This window comes from Lissotriton helveticus, chromosome 3_2, assembly GCF_964261635.1.
Source record: "Lissotriton helveticus chromosome 3_2, aLisHel1.1, whole genome shotgun sequence".
In the NCBI taxonomy this organism is placed as follows: domain Eukaryota; kingdom Metazoa; phylum Chordata; class Amphibia; order Caudata; family Salamandridae; genus Lissotriton; species Lissotriton helveticus.
Window position 1 is genome coordinate 326,801,424 of NC_136062.1, and position 21,826 is coordinate 326,823,249.

The window sequence follows — 21,826 nt, forward strand, 5'->3', positions numbered from 1 at the left end:
ACATCAACAACCATCACACATACATGATGGACCCTGGACCAGCTGCCTGTCTATCATGGGGATAGAATCCCCACCTTGATAGCAACAACATCTTCTATTGACACATGTATAAATAGGGAGTCCACCTGCCTCTGTCACACAGACAAGACAAAATCTATTGCCTGTTACAGCAGAAAACAAATACAGACCATTGGTCATGTGAAAGTGGTAGACAGGGCATGTTGTAAATCACAAGAATTCCACAATGCAAGTACACAACAAGCACGGACACTGACAAAGTACACAACATGAGTAACTGACTTTATTAAACTTCACAAAGATAGCACTCTGATGTACCCAGGAGCCAGCCCAGTGGCCAGTACACATTGCAGAGCATGTCCATGAGAAGCTGAACAACCAAGGGGCAAGATGCAGCACAGTTCCAAACAGGGCAATGAGAGAGTGCAGAGCAAGTCCATGAGAAGCTGCACAACCAAGGGGCAAGATGCAGCACAGTTCCAACCAGGGCAATGAGAGAGTGCAGAGCATGTCCATGAGAAGCTGCACAACCAAGGGGCAATATGTAGCACAGTTCCAACCAGGGCAATGAGAGAGTGCAGAGCATGACCATGAGAAGCTGCACATCCAAGGGGCAAGATGCAGCACAGTTCCAACCAGGGCAATGAGAGAGTGCAGAGCATGTCTATGAGAAGCTGCACAACCAAGGGACAAGACGCAGCACACTACCCACAGAGCCAGTAGGCAGAACAGAGCATGTATATCTGAGGCAGCACAAGTCAGTGGCAGATCGCATCATAACTCAAACAGGGCCAGTGGCCAGAACAGAAGCAGGTACATCTGTGGCAGCACAAGTCAGTGGCACATTGCATCATAACTTAAACAGGGCCAGTGGCCAGAACAGAAGCAGGTACATCTGAGGCAGCACAAGTCAGTGGCACATTGCATCATAACTCAAACATACATCTGAGGCAGCACAGGGAAATGTGGTGCACATACACTGCCATGGACAACAACACAGCCAGGGTGCCTACAAAGGACAGTCCAGCCAGCAATGTTAAAGAGATATGTGTGAGGGGGACTTAAACTCAAACCAGAGAATCAGGTGGACTGTGTACTATCGGAGGTGCAGACACACTGGCAGCACCTAGCATAGGAGACTGAACAACAGACACAGCGATAGCATCTGATACATGAGAGATAGCTCCATACACAGTGGCAGTACCTGAAACAGGAGAGTGAACAACAGACACCATGCTAGTATCTTCTACATGAGAGTGAACCACAGATACAGTCCTAGTATCGGAGACAGGATAGTGAACAACAGACACAGTGCTAGTATCTAATTCATGTGAGTGAACAACATACACAGTGGCAGTACCTGATACAGGAGAGCGAACAACAGACACAGTGCTAGTATCTGACACCTGAGAGTGGACAACAGACACAGTGCCATTATCTGACACATGAGAGTGAACTGCAGCTGATGTAGTGACATCACTGTACTGATGACCCACTGGGCTGTATGGTCCAGGAGGCTGGGTGGCACTGGGAGCTGGAGACAGCTGTACAGGAGAGACAGTATGAGGCTCAGTTGTTTGCGGTGTGTGTCTACGCTTTTTGGGGACCTGTGAAGTCGGTCTGGACTTGATAGGATTGGGAAGTGGTGCTGGCTCCACAGACATACTTCCATCAAAGGAGGATCATGTGCTGCTGGTGGTCTGCTCTCTGGGGACGTGTTGGACCCTGCTGAATGCTTGCTCTGGCCCTGCCTCCTGCCCTCAAACACCAGTGTAACAGGGGACCCCACAACACTGTAATCCCTTCCTTTGCTTCACATAGGTGGTGTTGGGAGTCAAGGTATTGGGTGAATCGACCTGAGACATGTATCTTACGATCCCTCACCAACACCAGCTTCAGGGGAGGCATGGCTGATGGCTGTATGTCCTCGGGTGATGTCTTGTCCTTGGGAGGGGCCTTGTCCTTGGGAGGTGCCTTGTCCTTGGGAGGTGCCTTGTCCTTGGGAGGTGCCTTGTTCTTGGGAGGTGCCTTGTCCCTGGGAGGTGCCTTGTCCTTGGGAGATGCCTTGTCCTTGGGAGGTGCCTTGTCCTTGGGAGATGCCTTGTCCCTAGGAGATGCCTTGTCCTTGGGAGGTGCCTTGTCCTTGGGAGGTGCCTTGTCCCTGGGAGGTGCCTTGTCCTTGGGAGTTGCTTTGTCCTTGGGAGGTGCCTTGTCCTTGGGAGGTGCCTTGTCCATGGGAGATGCCTTGTTCTTGGGAGGTGCCTTGTCCTTGGGAGGTGCCTTTTCCGTGGGAGGTGCGTTTTTCTTGGGAGATGCCTTGTCCCTGGGAGATGCCTTTTCCCTGGAAGATGCCTTGTCCTTGGGAGATGCCTTGTCCTTGGTATGTGCCTTGTCCTTGGGAGATGCCTTGTCCCTGGGAGTACAATAAACTTAGAAAAGGCCGCTGCACTCCGAAGTATATACAGGTATTCAATGGGGTTAAATGCAGGTAAAAGTTTTATAGGTGCTCAGGGTGATCAGCTCCTGGTCCGTGAGGTGCTGAACAGTGGCCTTCTTATCTTTATTTATTCTATTTTGCTTGTATTTTCACAATTGTGTTCTCTTATGTTCTCTTGCTATTTTCTTTTTTCTCGTTACTTTTTATGGTTTCACACTTTTCATTCTTTCCAAGTTTCACCTGAGTACAATTGCTATATGTTATTTCTTGTTTATTTTTTTTTGTTAACTTTATTTATGCACATCTTGAACACTGTCATGGGGTTGCTCCCTCTGTTTACCATGTTTCTTTGATGCGGGCCTCTTTCCATGCGTACACTCGGTTTCCCTTTCTTAAGGAGCATGACGCGATGGCGGTTTGCATTGGCTGTTGAATAGGGTGCCATGGCAGGGACACACCGGCGCGGTCATGCGTGAAATGGCAGTTGGTATGTTCCTCCATGCAGATAGCGGTACCCACCGCCGTTCCCCGGCGGTGAGTGACCGCCCATGCCCATTCAGTCTATGGGCCTGCCAGGTACATAGCGGTACCCACCGCTGTTCCCCGGCAGTGAGTGACCACCCATGCCCATTCAGTCTAGGGGCCCACCAGGCACATAGCGATACCCACCTTCGTTTCCTGGCGGTGAGTGACCGCCCATGCCCATTCAGTCTTCGGGCCCGCCAGGTACATAGCGGTACCCACCGCTGTTCCCCGGCAGTGAGTGACCACCCATGCCCATTCAGTCTAGGGGCCCACCAGGCACATAGCGATACCCACCTTCGTTTCCTGGCGGTGAGTGACCGCCCATGCCCATTCAGTCTACGGGCCCGCCAGGCCCATAGCGGTACCCACCGCTGTTCCCCGGCGGTGAGTGACCTGCCTGTGTCCAGTGATGATGATAGGGGAGAGGAGTGACCTGCCTGTGTCCAGTGATGATGATAGGGGAGAGGAGGAAGGTGTGGACCAGAGCCATGGCAGGGACACACCGGCGCGGTCATGCGTGAAATGGCAGTTGGTATGTTCCTCCATGCAGATAGCGGTACCCACCGCCGTTCCCCGGCGGTGAGTGACCGCCCATGCCCATTCAGTCTATGGGCCTGCCAGGTACATAGCGGTACCCACCGCTGTTCCCCGGCAGTGAGTGACCACCCATGCCCATTCAGTCTAGGGGCCCACCAGGCACATAGCGATACCCACCTTCGTTTCCTGGCGGTGAGTGACCGCCCATGCCCATTCAGTCTACGGGCCCGCCAGGCCCATAGCGGTACCCACCGCTGTTCCACGGCGGTGAGTGACCTGCCTGTGTCCAGTGATGATGATAGGGGAGAGGAGGAAGGTGTGGACCAGAGACGTCAGCTCATTGAGCGCTACTTCCCTTGAAGGTGGGTGTCAACATACGGTGTTGACATGGTATGCGGGTTGGGTGATTGGTGATGATGTCTGGATGTGGGATGTGAGTGCTGTCTGTAGTTGGCTCTGTGCTGGATGTCAATGTGTGTGGGACATGGTAGTCATACACGGCTCAAGAATGGGTATGTTGTGACTGGTGCAAATTGTGAAATGGGTAGATAGCACGGCCGTGAAGTGCGGTGTGGTGTGATGGCTGTGATGCAGTCTCCTGACATGTGTATGTCTTTCTCTTGTTCTCCCTAGGTCGCTTCATATTCACCATGAGTACAGACAGGCATTGCTCCTTGGACATGGTAACGTTTACATCATTGTACACCCTTTGATTAAAACATGGAGTACACACGGACATGAGTGTTTCACAGGTGTTTATTTACAATGGTGGCTGTATTGGGGGAGTGCATATTTACAAGATGGGGAGTGAGGATCAGCAAGTTGAAAGTCAAGACGGATGAGAACATCGTGCAGAACCCACATTGTTGTGGGAACCCAGAACAACAGATTTATGCCATGGCCTGGCGGTGTGGGGGAGGATAGTCCGCAGAGTGAATCACAGGCTCAGGGTATGGTGAAGTCAACGCTGGCTCCTCGTCTGGCGGCTGGCTGGTGCTTTGCCACTGGTTTCACCTGGCTGTTTCCTCGGACGTCCCCTCTGTATTTTGGCCAGAGGGGGGGCTGCTGTGGGGAAAGCTTGCTCGGGGGACACATCCCTCTCTGTGGCCTCAGGGGATGTTTGTGGAATGATATCCTACAGGCCACAGGGGGGAGGGGGAGGTGGTATATGGCCTGCAGGCTGGTCCCTCCGAGCCGCTGCTTGCTGCCCCATGAGGTCCACCAGTTGTGCCATCCTGTTGTCGATGGACCACAACAGCTGCCGCTGCTCCAGTGCGTCTTGGCGTGCCTGTGCCTGTGCACGCTCATATACCTCCACAACCCTGTTGATGGCATCCAGGGCCTCAGCACCATGATTGGGTGGGTCTTGCTGGCCACCTACCCTTGCACCTGCCCTCCTGTTCGGGACCTGTTGTCTCACCTGGGTCCTAGCCCGGAAACTCTCCCTGCTCTCCTGGGATGTGGAGGGTGTTTCATTGTGCAATGGGTCTGGGAGAGTGGCACAGGGAAGACTTGTTGCAGTGGTGGTGGTGGTGGTAGTGGCAGTACAGGTCCCGACGGCAGGGGCCACAGTTGGTGTTGTGGTCAAAGTAGGGGTGACAGCAATTTCCAAGGACCGTGAAGGCACTGGCGACACTGGTGTACTGGCTTCATCCGTAGCATACGAGGCGTCAAGGTCATCTGCACCGGAGTGTTCATGGTCTGAGGGGGGTGCCTGGTGTTGCAGGTTGCTGACATTTCCTGCCAGTTCACGATCACCTGTTGTACAAAGGATAGAGAGTCATTGATGTGCACTAGGCAGGTTGGTTGTTGTGATGATTGGTATGTCATGTCATGCAGCACAAGATTGACAACCTCATCACATTGTTGTGGTACACAGTACTGGGCATCATGAGGGGGTAGGGTGGCTACGCCACTTGGCTAGGTGTCATACTGTGGTGCTTTACTATGGGACACCTACGTATTGTTTGATTATGTGGTCATGTCCACATTGTTGATGTGGCAATACAACGTGAACATGGCCATGTGTACAAATGATTCTGAATACCCTGGCTTACTGTTGTACATGGGGGAGTCGTTGTCATCTGATGCATGTCTGGCTTATTTCATGTTGTTGGCCTCCATGGAGTCATGTGCCATGCTTCAACGGCGCATACTGGGGCCTGGTATCACACATGGCCATTGATGGTGGCTGTATGTCCTGTTAGACATGGTGCACTGACCTTCTACTACATGTGTTCAGTGTGCTGCCAGTATTTCCCAGATGGCATTTCCATGTACTAGGATGTGTGCAGAGGTGACATGGCTAGTGGATGTGTCACACATTCAAATTGTGGTGGCACCTTATGTGGTCCAATGGTTCTTGGTTTTAAACAGAAATTTGCGGTATGCAGGGACTGTGTACCTACCTGTTTAAGGGTTGTTTTCTGGTTTTGATCCTGACACTTCTAGGATGGTGTATGGTACTTCTTGCTACAGTGTTGCAGGTCAAGTGGGCCTGTTGGGAGTTGTAGTGCTGGCCCCTCAACCAGGTACACCCCTCCCTGTGAAGATGGCTACCTACCTGTAAGTTTGGTGAGGGGGGTTGCTTTGCTAGCACATGGTGGAGGGACTCCATCTTGCTCTGCTGTGGAAGAAGGCGGCCTGTTGGGAGTTGTAGTGCTGGCCCCTCAACCAGGTATACCCCTCCCTGTGAAGATGGCTACCTACCTGTAAGTTTGGTGAGGGGGGTTGCTTTGCTAGCACATGGTGGAGGGTCTCCATCTTGCTCAGCTGTGGGTGAAGGGGGCCTGTTGGGAGTTGTAGTGCTGGCCCCTCAACCAGGTACACCCCTCCCTGTGAAGATGACTACCTGCCTGTATGTTTTGGTGAGGGGGTTGCTTTGCTAGCACATGGTGGAGGGACTCCATCATGCTCATCTGTGGGTGAAGGGGGCCTGTTGGGAGTTGTAGTGCTGGCCCCTCAACCAGGTACACCCCTCCCTGTGAAGATGGCTACCTACCTGTAAGTTTGGTGAGGGGGGTGCTTTGCTAGCACATGGTAGAGGGACTCCATCTTGCTCAGCTGAGGGTGAAGGGGGCCTGTTGGGTGTTGTAGTGCTGTTTGCTTACCCACATGTGACCCTGGAAATGGTGGTTGCTCCGTTTGTGGGTGGTCATGGTGGATGCATTGTATCCCTGGCATTCACACATTTGGATGACTGTGTGCTCCACATGCATGTGTGGGGCCTAGGTGGAGTATCTTAGCAGTTGTGCAAGGCAGTACTTGGCATTGTGATTGTGGTCATTAGGTTGTACTTACCAGTCTCCATTCACTCAGCTATTCCTTCCAGGCTCTCCGGGTGCAGGATTCCAAGCACCTTCTCCTACCATTCACTGTAGGGTATTGGCTGGATGGGAGTGCCGGCGCCAGTACGCTCGGCCCGCTCACGGTTCTTGGCTCCGATTGACTTCACCTTTGTCTTGAGGTCGTGCCACCGCCTCTGGAGGTCTCTTTTGGTGTATGGCGCAGTCCCTGATGCGTTCACTCTGGTGACTATCTTTTCCCACATTCTGGTTTTGTTGGCCAGTATGGTCTGTTGTACAAGGGTTCCAAACAGGTTGGGTTCCACACGTATAATCTCTTCCACCATGACTTTCAGCTCATTCTCTGTGAATTTAGGCTGTTTCTTGTGGGCCATGGTGTGTGCTGTGCAGGGTGTTGGGGGTGCAGGTGTCTGGTTTGTTGGGATGGTGTTGTGGTTGATGGTGAGGTGTGTGTGTTGATGTGCAGGTTGTTGTGTGGCTATTGGTATATGTGGTGCTGTGCTCTGCTGTGTGCTTCTTCCTCTCAGTTATGCTGTGATGCAAAGGATTGTGGGGATGGGAGGGGCTCCTTTTATTTTCTTCTTTGTGGCTGTGTCCCAATGGTATCTTGCAGTCAGGTATGTTGTGGGTGTGGACCCTTGCCTGTCAGGTTTTCCACCATGGGGGTGTGTTTTTGATGTGGGTTATTGGGGGAGGGGTGTGTTCATGGTAGGTTTTGGTCCTGATTTGCTGGATTGCATGGTACCTTGCTGCCGCCATTTTTTTTACGGTCCTACCGCCGCGGTTGATTGGCTTTGGCCCTTCCGCTGATACAATTGTCGAAGTTATTTTCCGCTACAGTCGTGGAGGGTGATTCTTTACGTTGCCCTGGCGGTGTTATCCTAATCGTGCGGCCGGTCACTCCACTGCACTGACGGCGGTTGGGCCATGCTTCAACCGCGGCCACTCCATCTGCAGCGGTCGGGTTTTCTATGATTCCGTCCGCGGTCGGCAGTCTTTGGAGACATCCGTCCGCCGCGGTCAGGTTTTCTATGATTCCGACCGCGGTCGGCGATATTTGGATACATCCGTCCACCAAGGTCGGGTTTTGCTGGAGGGAAATCCTAATTGCACCGCCGGTTTACCCACGGTGCGGTCGGACGGTCATTTCCCGCGAGACTGGCGGTCCGGACCCCTTCCGTCTGCCATCCTAATGGACCGCTAGGTTAGGTTTAGTTAGATAGTCTGGCTTTACTCATGCAGAGGCAAAGAAAACACAAATCATATTCTGATCAACGTGTTTCTGTTCCTAATTTTCTGCACTGCCATTACTTAATTTCTCGTTTATTTCATGTTGTTAAGGCTTAATTCTGTCAAACAGTTGGTCTGACAGTAGTGATTTTGTAGTTTTATAACATATTCTTAAAACTGGTGTATATATGAACTTAATGTCATCTACTGACTTTGAGTTCTCATTGTGTGGCCAAATGGGTTACACTGTAAATTGAATTTGTGGATGAACCTAACTCCTCTTTATTCTTCAGGCACTTAGACAGTTCTGTTGCTGAGAGATTTGATCAAAGGGCCCAAGAGCTACAGCACCTCCAGATCAAAATATTTTGCCTTTTAGAATTATCAGAAATTTATAACATTCACTTAACATTTGGATTATACATGTGTTCTTACCACCACAGACCAGGTAATCTTATTGATAAGGAAAGACTAGTGATTTACTCACATGTTAGGGAGAGAGGCTTGGGAGCTGTCTAACAAAATATCTGTGTACAAATACTAGGACTCAAGAGGGAAGTGCAGAACTAGGTCGCCCTCCACTCAGTAAATCAACAAAACCAAATGACCTAATTCTTTAGGCAATTTACATCCAGACCTGTGAACACATTTGGATTGTCAAATGATCCTTCCAGCCACACCTCTAACTCTAGAGATTGTTACCGTGTTCCAGTCTATTGCCAAAATAAAAGATAGCCATACTCTGATCAACACATTACGAAACAGCACAGGACATACATTCACTAGAAGGACAACATTTGAAAAAATTTGAATAGCTATATGGCACCTCACGGGCGCACCACCAATGGGACCCCTGGTTGGTACTCACCAGGATGGCCCTGTTCTCATCATCGGTGCCACCTAGCTTAACGTAAACGTGTCCAAAACCCAAAGGAAAAGAGACAGTGAATGGTGCAGTGTACACAAAACTTATATGTGACAAGGACTAACAACATTCAACATATAACGCAAAAATTACTGTGCAAACAAGATACAGAAACCTTTTACTCGCATTCTCTTGTTGCAAACAGTAAACACATATACATAAAAAGGAGAGATGCGAATACTACCTATCGATTCACACTCTGCTTATGGCCGACATGTTTCATTGCCTTGGTCTTTATCAGGCAATTTCTTCAGGGCAAAAAAATATTGAGCTGCCACTGCCAAAAACACTGTGCTTTGAGTGCCAGTTGGCCAGTTTTTCTCTCATACCATTCAAGAGAAACCACTTTCTAATATCAAGTCACAACTCCCAGTCGGTGAGTATGGTCCTTTCTCCCTTCAGTACTTTTATCAGTGGAGAATAGTCGTTCGGCGTCTTCTCAGCACTGGACAAAATATCTGCACATTCTTTGAATTAATTTGTATCAGTTTGTGCCTCATTCATTTGTAGTTTATTTTCTCACCTTTATTTCAATGTGCGAATAGCTTTCTGCACTGCTTCACTAATCCTGTTATGTTCCCACAGTTGCTCTCCATATATTCCCTGTGCTCACTCTATGCTAAATATTCATTACTTTTATATAATACTTTTTTATAGAACAACCATGAGCAAGTACAGCCAGACTTTATTTACCAATGACACGGCTCAAAAAGCAGCTTAATGTGCAAAAATGCACATGAACATCAAATGCTTAATTACATTTTTTCCAAACATCTGGAAAGTGACAAGTCTGTTAGCTTTTGCACAAGCCTGCAGCTATACATAGCTCATCTCAGCCCGCAGATACACCTCCTTACACCTGCTAACTGAGAATTAAAAAGGAAAGGAAGTGGAATTTTTCTCGTCCAGATTTAATTATTAAATCACTCAGATAATTAACGTGCTCTGATTTAATAATACCCCGGCAGCAGTCCTTGATGTCAGGTGTGGACAATATGAAGCCTGTCATATTTGACTTATGAGAACAAGAGAAGAGTATCTTGGTGAAGCAGAAGAGAAAAACATGAAAGTTGAGTCAGCAGAAAACATACCAAATTTGGTATATATATGTACCTGTGGAGGGACTTGGAAAAGAACGGCACAAATCTGCAAGAGCGGCTTACTCTCACACGTTTACACTTAAGTCAGGAATTACCAGCTGCACAGACCCACAGTTCCATCCTATTAAAGTCGAAAGACAGCAGTGATGTGCAAAAGATCAGACCATATTTGAGTTGAAGGATACATCATATCACCTCTCTCTGTCAGTAGCATTACATTCACAGTCAAACATTGAGAAAAAGGCACCACCCAATGACCATGGGTAGGCGGCCTGCATGAGACAGATCATCACCGCTCTCTGTCTATGTTTATGAAGACTGCCCTTGATGGGAAACTCCACAATGTCTCTAAAACCTCTGTGGCTAGTAATCTCCAAACTTGGAAATGTAATCAATATATGAAGAGGGGAGCCCAAAAATCATACTACACAATAGATAGCTGATTAGGGGGGGGGAGGTGATTATCAGAAGGTCAATTTCAGTCTTACTGGGATGGAATGGTAGTAAGATACAACTTGTCAAAGATTTTACATTGAGCATAGTCACTTAAAGGGAAGTCAAAACCTTGCACGGCAAAGTCCAAGGCTCTAGCGGTTGAGGATTCCTGGAAGTTGAATATATCATTGATGAGATCAAGCTGAATCCATTGGCATAAAAGGCACTAAAAATGACAAAGTTGGATTTTGTTGCCGCCGAGAGTGCTTCCCCATTTGGATGGATTTACTGCTACTCCCTCTTATTCTTCTTCAAGCCAAAAGAGGTTGTGCTAAGGCTGTCCTTTGTTCTGCCAACTAGTCTTGTCCACTCTAGAGACCTGGGGCTAGATGTAGGTAATTCTATTTTACCGACTCATAAATACCGAATTTTACCGTTTCGGTATTTATGAATCGGTAAAATAGAAGGAGGGAGATGTAGGTAAAATCTTTATTTGATTTACCGAATCTGTAAAAATCGGTATTTACTGAATCTGTAAATACGAATTCGGTATTGCCCATTGATTCCTATGGGCCTTGAAGCCCATAGGAATCAATGGGCAATACCGAATCGGTATTTACCGATTCGGTAAATACCGATTTCTGCAAGGGTGCAGGCGGTGTCACTTTGACACCCTCTAGCACCCCAAATACAGGTACGTCTAACATGTGGCACACATACATGCCCTAAGGGCATGTCTGTGTGTAACATTGCACAGGTGTGCATTCACAGATATGCATGCACACCTGTATTCGGTATTTTACCACCCAATATGATTGGGTGGTACAATACCGACTCTTTCTCTTTCTGAAGTGCCACCTACATCTCATTTACAGAATCGGTAAATTTACAGATTCGGTATTTTACCGATACTGTATATTTACCGGATCGGTAAATTTACCGATTCTGTAAATGACATGCCCCCTACATGCCAAATCCTAAATACCCGTCGGTAACGGACGAAATCGGCCGTTACCGACCGGTATTTTAGCTCCTACATCTGGTCCCTAATCTCTTCTACGTAGTCAGCATGTAGCACCCATTGTTGCTCCAGGGCGCAATTCGGGCTCCTGTCTTCTGAGCCATGTTTGTTAACTCTCCTATCTAACAATTGGATTCCAGCTCTGGATGTGTGGCGCATAGCAGAACTGATTTTGTGTGTGTGCATGTTTTAAACATCCAGACAGTCCTGCTTCTTCGTCCCGCCTTTCTCTCTTGTAAATTGTAATTGAAATTGTAATAAACATTTATATAGCGCATGGCTACCCGGAGGTATCCCAGCACTTAACGTGAACAGCGAGTCAGTGTTACTCAGTTGGGGAAGAGGAATGTTTTCAGGGATCTACGAAAGGAAAAATTATTGGATTCAGTGCGAAGGTGCAGAGGAAGGGAGTTCCAGAGTCTGACAGTGTTAAATGAAAAGGATCGACCTCCGCTTCTGGCCTTCCTAATTCTTGGAATAATGGCCAAGTTCTTAGTTTTGGAGCAAAGGGATCTGTTGGGCTCATAAAGCTGGATGATACCCTAGAGAATGGAGGGCCCAGTTTTAAACAAAGACTTATGGACAATACACAAGGTTTTAAACTGAACTCTCGCCTGAACTGGCAGCCAATGGAGTGATTTAAGGGCAGGTTTAGCTGAGTGAAATTTAGGAATGCCTAGTAAAAGTCTTGCTGCCCAGGTCTGAGTTGTCTGTAGTTTGGAGAGAGTAGCAACGAGAGAACCCAAGTAAAGGGCATTTGCGTAATCCAGTCTGGATAATACCAGAGTCTGGGCCATTATTTTTCTAGCCTAAAAAGGAAGAAGAGGAAGAACCTTCCCGATCAATTTAAGGATCCCGTAACATGAAGCGGATGCCTTCCGGGCCTGAGATTTAAATGTGGGTTCATGGTCAATCCATACACCCAGACTCTTTAACTGAGTCTTAGGGGCAGGGAATGGACCCATGGATATAGGCTATATTTCGGTCAAATCATGGGGAGAGTGATTACCCTGGATCATAATTTCACTCTTACCCCCATTCAATTTTAGGAAAGAATCGCTCATCCATCTTGCAATTTCTTCCAGGCAGAGGCGAAGGCAGGGAGGAGAACTTTCCAATTTTTTTTAGCCCAATCACCAGTTGCGTGTCATCCGCATCGGTGACTATATGAATTCCAAAGGGTAGGACAGCCTCCGCAAGAGTGCCGGTATAAACAATAAACAAGGTGGGGCTTAGGGAAGATCCCTGCGGCACTCCACAACCGAGGGGTGTCTATTTGGAGGTGACTTCATTGTCAAAAACTTGAAAAGATCTATTACTCAGAAAGGACTTTAGCCAAGCCAGAGCAGTTCCAGTGATACCAGATTTACAGAGCCTGTGGATTAAAATCTGATGGTTTACGGTATCAATGGCCGCGCTGAGGTCAAGAAGGAGGAGGACCGTGGTGCCACCAGCGTCAACTGTCCTTCTTGACTCTTCCACTACAGAAAGAAGGGCCGTCTCCATTCCCTGTAGTGGGCGGAAGCCGGTCTGAATCCGATGGAGAAGATTATTGGTCTCCAGGTGGGATGATAGTATTGAATTGAAATATTTTCCAGCAATTTTACTAACTCCAGGGAGCAACGAAATGGGGCGATAATTTCCCAGGTCTGAGGGATGAAGACTTGGTTTTAACAGAGGGAAAAGAGGAGTAGATGCTCTCTATCTTGTTCGAAAAGAACTCCGCTAACTTGTCGCATTGAACTCCAGAAAAATCAGGGGGGACAGGATGAGGTGGAATTTTAGAAAGTGTTTTCAGTATGCTAAAAATCTCACGGGAGGAATTGGGTGCTGCTAAAATTTTATTTCCATAGTAATCTGCCTGAGCAGCTTTAATTTCGGCTTTATAATGATGAATGCTTTCTCTGTATAATATTTTCTTATCTGGTGAAAAGCTTCTTCTCCAAGTCTCTCAAGTTTTTTACACTTTTGTTTCAAGCCCCGTAGTGTAACAGAGTACCAAGGTTTTTGAGTGACTCCCGTTTTATTTTTAATAAATTTTACAGGAACAAAAACATCCAAAGATTTTTGGATCCAATGATTAAAATTATCATTAGCTGTTACCACATTTGAGGTGGGCGCTGGTTTAGTTTCTTCCAAGATACATTGTTCGATAGAAAGTTTGGACCAAGGACGACTTTTAGAGTAGGTTGGGTGTTTACATGGGGCTGAATGGGGTGATGACCAGATAAAAGGAATAAGAAAGTGGTCCGACCATGGGACAGGGATGGGTTTCCCTCCAGATAGATCCTTTAAATTCGAAAAAATAGGATCAAGTAAGTGACCCTTTATGTGAGTGGGTTCGCTAATGTTCTGAGTAAGATGAAAGGCTGCTAAGTCCTTGGAGAGTTTGTTAGCAGAAGTCTGAAGGGGATCATCAAAATGGAGATTGAAATCCCCCAGTAAAGTAAAATTAGTCAGTGAGCTAGCCAAATTTGCAGCCAGGTCTGGTAATGTATTACAGCAGTGGTTCCTAAACTTTTGACTCCTGAGAACCCCCATTGAGTTAAATTTCAAACATTAAAACAGTAATTCGAAAAAAATACACATGTGTGCACACAAAACAAATACTCAAAGTACTAAGGATTTTGGGGCCAGATGTACGACCATTTCATTTAGCGCCTCCCAACTGGCGACACATTGCGAGTGGTAAATTGCGAGTCGCTAAATGAAATGTACAAGTGTGTGTAACAAAGGTTGGGATTCCCAATGGGGTCGCAAATTGTGAGGTTCATTAATACTAATGAGCCTCTCGCAATTTGAGAGCCCATTGGGAATGCCAGCCCTCCCGGCGATGGTGGCCTGCTGGGCTCTCCAGGCCACCATGTCTTGGACTCCTTTTAAATAAAGCAGTTTTTTAGAAAAAAATGCAGCCTGTTTACCATGCATTTAAAAAATAAAAATAAAATGAAACGTATTTGTTTCATTTTCTAAGGGCAGGCAGAGGTCCCTGGGACCACTGGCTGCCCTTAAAAACTAATTTTGCATGCAAATGCAAAGGGGAAGGGGTCCCCTGGGGATCCCTTCCCATTTGCGAATACATTACCATTCACTTGACGTAGGTGGTAATTGTGACTGTTTTGCGACCGCAATTTGGAGGGAATGCCCCTTCCAAATAGCAAGTTGCAAAACCTATTTAGAGAGTCGCAAACAAATTGCGACTCGCAAAATAGGCTATGTACATGGCCCAATAGGTTTTTGCATGCGCAAACGTGTTCGGGAACCCGTTCGCACATATAAAAACAGATCGTACATCTGGCCCTTAGTATTTTATATTGAAGTAATAGCCCCTCTGTCACTTGTATTTCATTTGTTTTATAGCATCTCTCATACCATTGTAGGTTGTCAGAGCACTTTACATCACACACATATAGAGACATTGAATCTCACATGTAAATCAGTGTGTATATAAAATGTTTAAAGAGTGCTTGGTCTGGAAAAGCACAAACTCAGGATTCAGAACATAACACAGTGGCTAGCATTGACTTTAACATAAAAAATGTATTTCCACCCAAATATATCGTTTTAGCAGCATCAGGATAATGAATAACTGGGACAAAATATAAGTTACTAACTGGTACCATGCAGTTTGCAAGCAGCTCTTTGATGACATTTTATAGGCCCCTCTGCTAGATTACGATTGTCACTTATGAAGTGCACAGTAACAAAAGAAACTCTGTGACAAAAGCAGTAACCATGAACCTAGGCACATAAAATACTGCTTTTTAAGACGCATGTTACACGTTCTTTGCAGTAGGCACATTAACCCTCTGAGCTACATTAGTTAAATCAAAGCTGCCACTGAAAAAAACTATCCTTGCTCTCCAGCAGGTACATTAATCACTGGCATTCTCTTGACACTATTATTGTGGCTGGAAAGATGCTAATTATACAAGAAACGTTTCAGTGCTTTTAAAACTGTTGCCTACGGACCCCCTGGGAATGTGTCACGGACCCCTGGGGGTCCGCGGACCACAGTATGGGAAACACTGCATTACAGAATTCCCCAGCGGGACCAGGGGTCCGGTATATAAGGATGCCTGAGAAAGTAAGGACTGGGGAGAACTCAATAGAAAATACAATGTTCTCACAGTCTGGGACTGGTCTGCCAGTCAGACGGCAGGTGAGGCCATACTTGTAAATAATGGCTATCCCACCCGCCTACCCTGAAGGTCGGATCAGCTCGAGATAGAATAGAAGCAAGGCAAGACCTGGATGATGTTGGGATCGGAGCTAGGGGTAAGCCAAGTTTCAGTAAGAAACAGTACCTCAGGCAGTTCCTCCTCAAGGAGGATAGGAATTTCTGCTGTGTCTTTAGGCAAAGATCTACAATTTAAAACAAACATTTTATATCTCTGTAATTTAAAAGAGATGGGCTGAGGATCTATCGTAAGATGAAAGCTACAGAATTAACATATGTGATCATCACTCGAGGGCAGAATGGAATGTTTGCATGTTCTGGCAATTGGACCTGCAAGGGAGCGCTGTTCTTCGGCGCTGCACTGTCTCAGCTGGCCAGTGTGAGGGGCAGGGGTTTTGGCCCCTGGACCCGTCCGGACGCGGACGGGTGCAGACGGGCTTGCCTTTGGCGCGTCCGGACCGCCATGTGTATTTACTAGCCTCCGGCAGGAAGTGGGGTAGTTGGGGGAGAGTCGTGTCCCCCCGTACAAGCGGCGCCCAATAGCTGTGACGGACTGGGGATGGGATGTCAGGTAAAAACAGTGAATTAGGTTGTGCAAAATAGCAAGTTAAAAACTCAACATACTTTTAAAAAAAAAACAAATTCCAACTTCACAATACAGCACGCGTTCCTCAGTGTAGCGCGGCCGAGCCACCCGCTCTATTTACTGGCCTCCGGCAGGAAGTGGGGTAGTTGGGGGAGGAGTCGCGTCCCTCCGTACAAGTGGCACCCAAAAGCCGTGATGGACCGGGGACGCGATGTCAAAAGTTGAAACCACAGTTGTGTTATTGCCGCCTTATGCCACATTGCGTGTATTATTGTTAGCCTTTTTTTTCCAATTTTGGATTGTTGGGCTTCTTTTGGCAAGATGTTTGGTTGGTTTGCACCTAGTTTAATCTGGGAGAGCCCGATTGTGAGATATGATAGAGTAATGACTGCCATAAGAAATTTGGGACGAAAGAAGTATGGTGAAAGAGCCGCCCCTATAGCAATATTCCCCATAGAAATTAAAAAGCTTAATAATAAGATAAACGGGCTGATTAGATTCCAATTTAGAGATCCAAGGCCATTGAGACAAAAAGAGATATACAGATTAAAACAGATCAGGAAAAGAAAACTAGCAGCTGTTTGCAGGGCCTCCGAAGATGAAAAGTGGGCTAACCTTTGGGAAGTGGCACTTTCGGGGGATACTAGAAAGTACTGGGCCTTAATAGCCAAATTGTGTGATAGTAGAGAAAATCTCAACCCATGTTGATCCCAGAATCAGAGTGGTCTATTTATATATCCTAACTGTATGCCCCTAATTTACTAGTTGATGAGGTTGAGGGGTCTGCTAATATTACAGCATTGGCGGATGATGTAGAAGCACCATCCGTGAGGGAAATTGAAGGATATATTAAGGGGGCGAGATACTCCGGTGCAATGGGTCCGGATGATGTCCCCATAGCTATAATAAAAAAGGATTGAGGCGATTGGGCAAAAGTATTACAACCTCTGTTTGCCCATTGTTACAATTTCGGGGATAGCCCTCACTCCTGGAAGGGAAGCATAATAGTCCCGCCATATAAGAAGGGCCCTAAAAACTCACCGGAAAGTTTTAGGCAAATTTCCCTGCTAGATGCAACGGGAAAATTGTTCGCAAAAAGTATCCTTGTTCACTTACAAGAGTGGGTATTTGGAAATAATTTAATTACCCTTGAACAATCAGGGTTCCGGAAGAATAGTGGCACTTTAGATAATATCTCTGTTCTGCTAACCCTAATCGATAAATATCCCGTGGGTCGGAGGACTCCGTTGTATACAGAATTTATTGATTTCTCCACAGCGTTCGATAGGGTGGATCGGGGGACCCTGTGGAGGAAATTGATTACTATGGGGATCCCAGGGAACCTGTTAAGAGTAATAATTGCTCTCCACTCTTCGACATGGACCCAAGTTTTGTTAGGGGGGACTCAAGGTCTTTCAAAGAAAATTTCTACTAACAACGGGTTGAAGCAGGGGTGCCTATTGGCCGCTTTACTCTTCTCAATCTACATAAATGACCTACCGTGTCGGATTGGGGAGAGTAAAGGGGATCCTCCACAAGTGGGTGACCTAAAAATAAGTTGTTTGTTGTATGCAGATGCCGCAATAATAATGGATCTAAACCCAATTGGGATGCAGAGACGACTTACGGAATTGGTTAGGTATACTAAGGAATACTTTTAAAAAATAAATACTTCAAAGAGTAAAGTGATGATTTTTAGTTACAATGGCTGTAACGTTAGATCAAATTTGAAATGGTTTTTAGGAGATGAAAAAAGGGAAATAGTAAAATTTTACCCTTACTTAGGAATTTTTTTTACAAATAGGTGTTCCTCGAATAGACATATGACCACTGCAAAAGTAAAGCTATCTCACAAGCCTCTGCAATTAACCGCTTGTACATGCAATGCGGGAAAAGACATTTTTCGCATGCGATTGCAGTATACAAAATAAAGATCCCGCCGACCTTGAATTATGCAAGTGAAACAATAGATGAATGTGAATGGGCAAAGTTCGAGAAAGTGGAAGGTAAAATCTGGCGTCAATTATGCAATTTGAGCCATGCTGCGTCAATCGCGGCACTTAGGCTCGAATTTGGCCTTCTTTCAACATATGTCTTAACAATGGCAGCCTGTTTAAGGTGGGGTAACGCATTGATAAATGGTCAGGAGAATTTTTTAAGGTCGGCATTGCATAAGGAAATTTTCGTTAATATGTTGTGGAAAAGTGTAATTTTTAGAAATTACTTAAAGGCTTTCTGCAGTTTTGGTAGAGATTTTGAAGAGGAAACAGGTTTGGATAAAATAGCATTAAAGCATATAATCAAAAGATCTATATATGTGATTTCACGGGAAAGAGATCTGAAAATATGCCCGAGAACGGAAGGTAGGACTGTATTACGGAGAGCTCTACAGTTAAAAATCCGCAGCCGTACGTTCTTTGGAGCTTGAATCAAGGTGTTCGCAGAGTGATGTTATTATTAAGAATGAACCTGCTACCTCTGAGGATTGTAACTGGTGCCTGGGAGGGTATTCCCATAAACAAAAGACACTGTGATTTATGCAATGGCGCTATACAAGACCTTAATCATGTTCTGATTGTGTGCCCAGCACTCCTTTTAATACGCCGTAAATATTTAAGGCATAGTTTTCTCCAGTATAAAATCTCAGCTGCAGAACAGGCCCACAACTTTCTTTTGCTTCTACCATCTGAATTGATCTGTTTTAAAAAATTTCGTTTCTTTAAAGAATTTTTGAATGTGTACAAAAAATTAATGGGTAAGGGTGATCCGTAGGTTTTTATAGTATTGTGTGTTATGATTCCATGCATTAGCACTTTTGTATGCACTTCAAGTATATTATTCAGTTGCTAAATATTTATTTATTTATTTATTTTGGAATTTTATAAAGCGCTTAGTTACGCTCTCCGGCGTGTCCCTGCGCTGAGATTGAGTAGGTGAGAGTATGGAAAATTAAGGCAGTGCTAGGCGAAACAAGTGTGTTTTGAGGGCTCTACGGAATTTGGCCTCAGAGGGTTCAAGGCGCAATTCGGTTGGTAGCAAGTTCCAATTCTTGGCTGCGAGAAATCGCAACGATCTGCCCCCCATGCGGGCTCTCCGGATTTTGGGCACAGCGACCAGACCAGTGCCAGAAGATCTAAGCATCCGCTCTGGTCTGTAAGGGGAAATAAGATGGTTGAGTGGAGGGGGTGCTCTAATATGATATTCGATATTCAACTTTTATTGTGTACTAGCATTTCTGTAAGATAGTTAATTTACTATGTGCATATCCTTAGAAACATAGTTTCTAGTTAGTCATTTGTAGGAAATGTCCTGGGTTAGGGTATTTAATGCACTGGCACTTTATGTAATGCATTAGCACTTTATGTAGTATTTTACAAAAATATTTGCTGATATTACTATTCCATGCTCATTTCCCTAAAAAAGTTTTTAACTATTTACGTAAATTGTTATGTGTATATTGGATGATAATTGTACCCTTTTTTTTAACTAGGTACCACCCCAAATGTAGATTATTCTTTTAAACCAGGGTGATAGACAAAAAGTTGTATCCACCTGATAACGATTGTTACTGTCGCAAGTGTACTCTACTAGAGCACTGTTGTCCACTGTAGTGACGAATTTAATGAAGAAAAGAGATTACCACCTTTGGGAGGATGACATTTTGGAAATTGAAGCTGTAACTGTTCGTGTTTTAGACACTGATATCTGTTGTCCTCTGTAGTGCAGAGTGTAATGAAGAAAAGTGATTACGTACTCTTGGGTGTAATTTAAGAAAACTGCAGATGTAATTTTTCATGTTTTAAATATTATGATATGTATGAAATGTTTTTTTTGTTGTATTTTATGTGGAATTCCTAGGAATTCCAAATCATAATAAAATAATTGAATTGAATTGAATTGAATTGAATTGAGCATCCTTTTAAAGGGGATTGGGCTTGGAAGTAGTTGTGAAGATATTTTAACAGCGCTGCCTCCGCTTCACAAGCGCTGGTTTTGTTTTGCTTTAATTGTTGTGTATTTTACCTCCTCCATCTGTCTCTATCTGCCCCATTCCAATCAGTCACAAGGATTAAGCTTGTTTGACTATAAAACTGGTTCACTCTAATATGGCCGCCGGCTCGTTTTTCATTAAATATGGTTTTTATATATGGTGCTCATTTTGACACCATCTGCGTTTCAAATCTATGTCCCGGGACACTGCGAGGTATGATATGAACCATCATCATACCTTAGCTGCTGGGACATACTCTTTATCATACAGACCAGTCCTCTCCAATATGGCCAACAGGGTCACATTGTATAGCAAGCCTCTATCAGAGAGGAGGAAGGAGGAGCCTGTGGTTCCGGCCGTTGTTTAAACTGGATTGCGAGGCAGAACTGTACCAGCCTTGCGAGCATGCCAGTGAACTTTTAGGATGCCTGGCACATTAATAAGCCCCCTGTACTTTCTGCTAAGTTTGTTGAAGGTGAGTCAACTACCCCCCATATGTGCATATGACTCTTGGCAGACGGTCAAGTGCATGGCAGCTCAATCTCCAGAGCGCAAGGAAACCCAGTGGATGACCACATGGTGCTTTATTCCATTTTTACGGACCGGTTTCTTTATTTCTTTCTTTCTTTCTTTAATTTCTTATATAGCGCAGGAATTCGACCCCTGAAGGGGTATCTCTGCGCTTGTGTTCTTGCCAGAAACCAGAAAATAAATCAGGAAGATGCGGGTTTAGACTGTCAGGAAGATGCGGGTTTTGACTATCGGGAACAGGTATGTCTTTAGGGATTTCCTAAATGCTCCAAGGTTGGAATTTTGCCTGAGGGTATGGGGCAGAGTGTTCCAGAGAGTGGGGCCCCTATAGGACAGTGCTCGACCACCCTGCCTTTCCCTTTTGATCCAAACAGGCATTTATGGATTACGCAACATATTTTGAACTTAACCCGCTGGCGGATGGGCAGCCAGTGGAGTTTGTCCACAAGAGGGCGTGATGGAGATCTGGCAGGGGCGTTGAGGACCAACCTAGCTGCCGTGTTCTGGGCTACCTGTAGCCTGCCCAGTTGTTCTTCATTGGCAGAAATAAGGAGCCCATTGCAGTAATCTAACCTGCTGATCTCAAGCGTCTGAACCAATGTTTTCCTATGGCTGTCAGCCAGATACGGGAACACACGTCTCAGAAGCCCAATGACTCTAAGTCAGGATCCTGTTACCTGATTTACATGATCTTTTAATAGTAATGACTGATCAAGCCGTACCCCTAGATTTTTCACTGCCTGATTGGGGCAGGGGGCAGGTCCTAGGTCCAAAGGGCACCATTCTGGAGACCAAAGGAGAGGGGCCTCTCCGAACAGCATGACCTCCGTCTTGCCCATATTACATTGTAGGCAATTGGAGGCCATCCAGTCGGATACAGCTCTCATACTAGCAGCAAAGGCATGCTTAACCGCCGGTGTAAGAGTTTGGAAAGGAAACAGAAGCTGGGTGTCGTCAGCGTACGATATAGGCGGAACCCATATTCTCTTACAATGTCAGCCAAGG

General features: G+C 46.0%; 1 protein-coding gene across 1 annotated transcript in view; it reads right to left on the reverse strand.

Annotated features, from left to right (window-relative positions):
* The window catches only part of ANO3 (anoctamin 3), a 1,634,736-nt gene that overhangs the window by 1,555,932 nt on the left and 56,978 nt on the right, over positions 1-21,826 (reverse strand). The gene's annotated exons all lie outside the window — the stretch shown is intronic.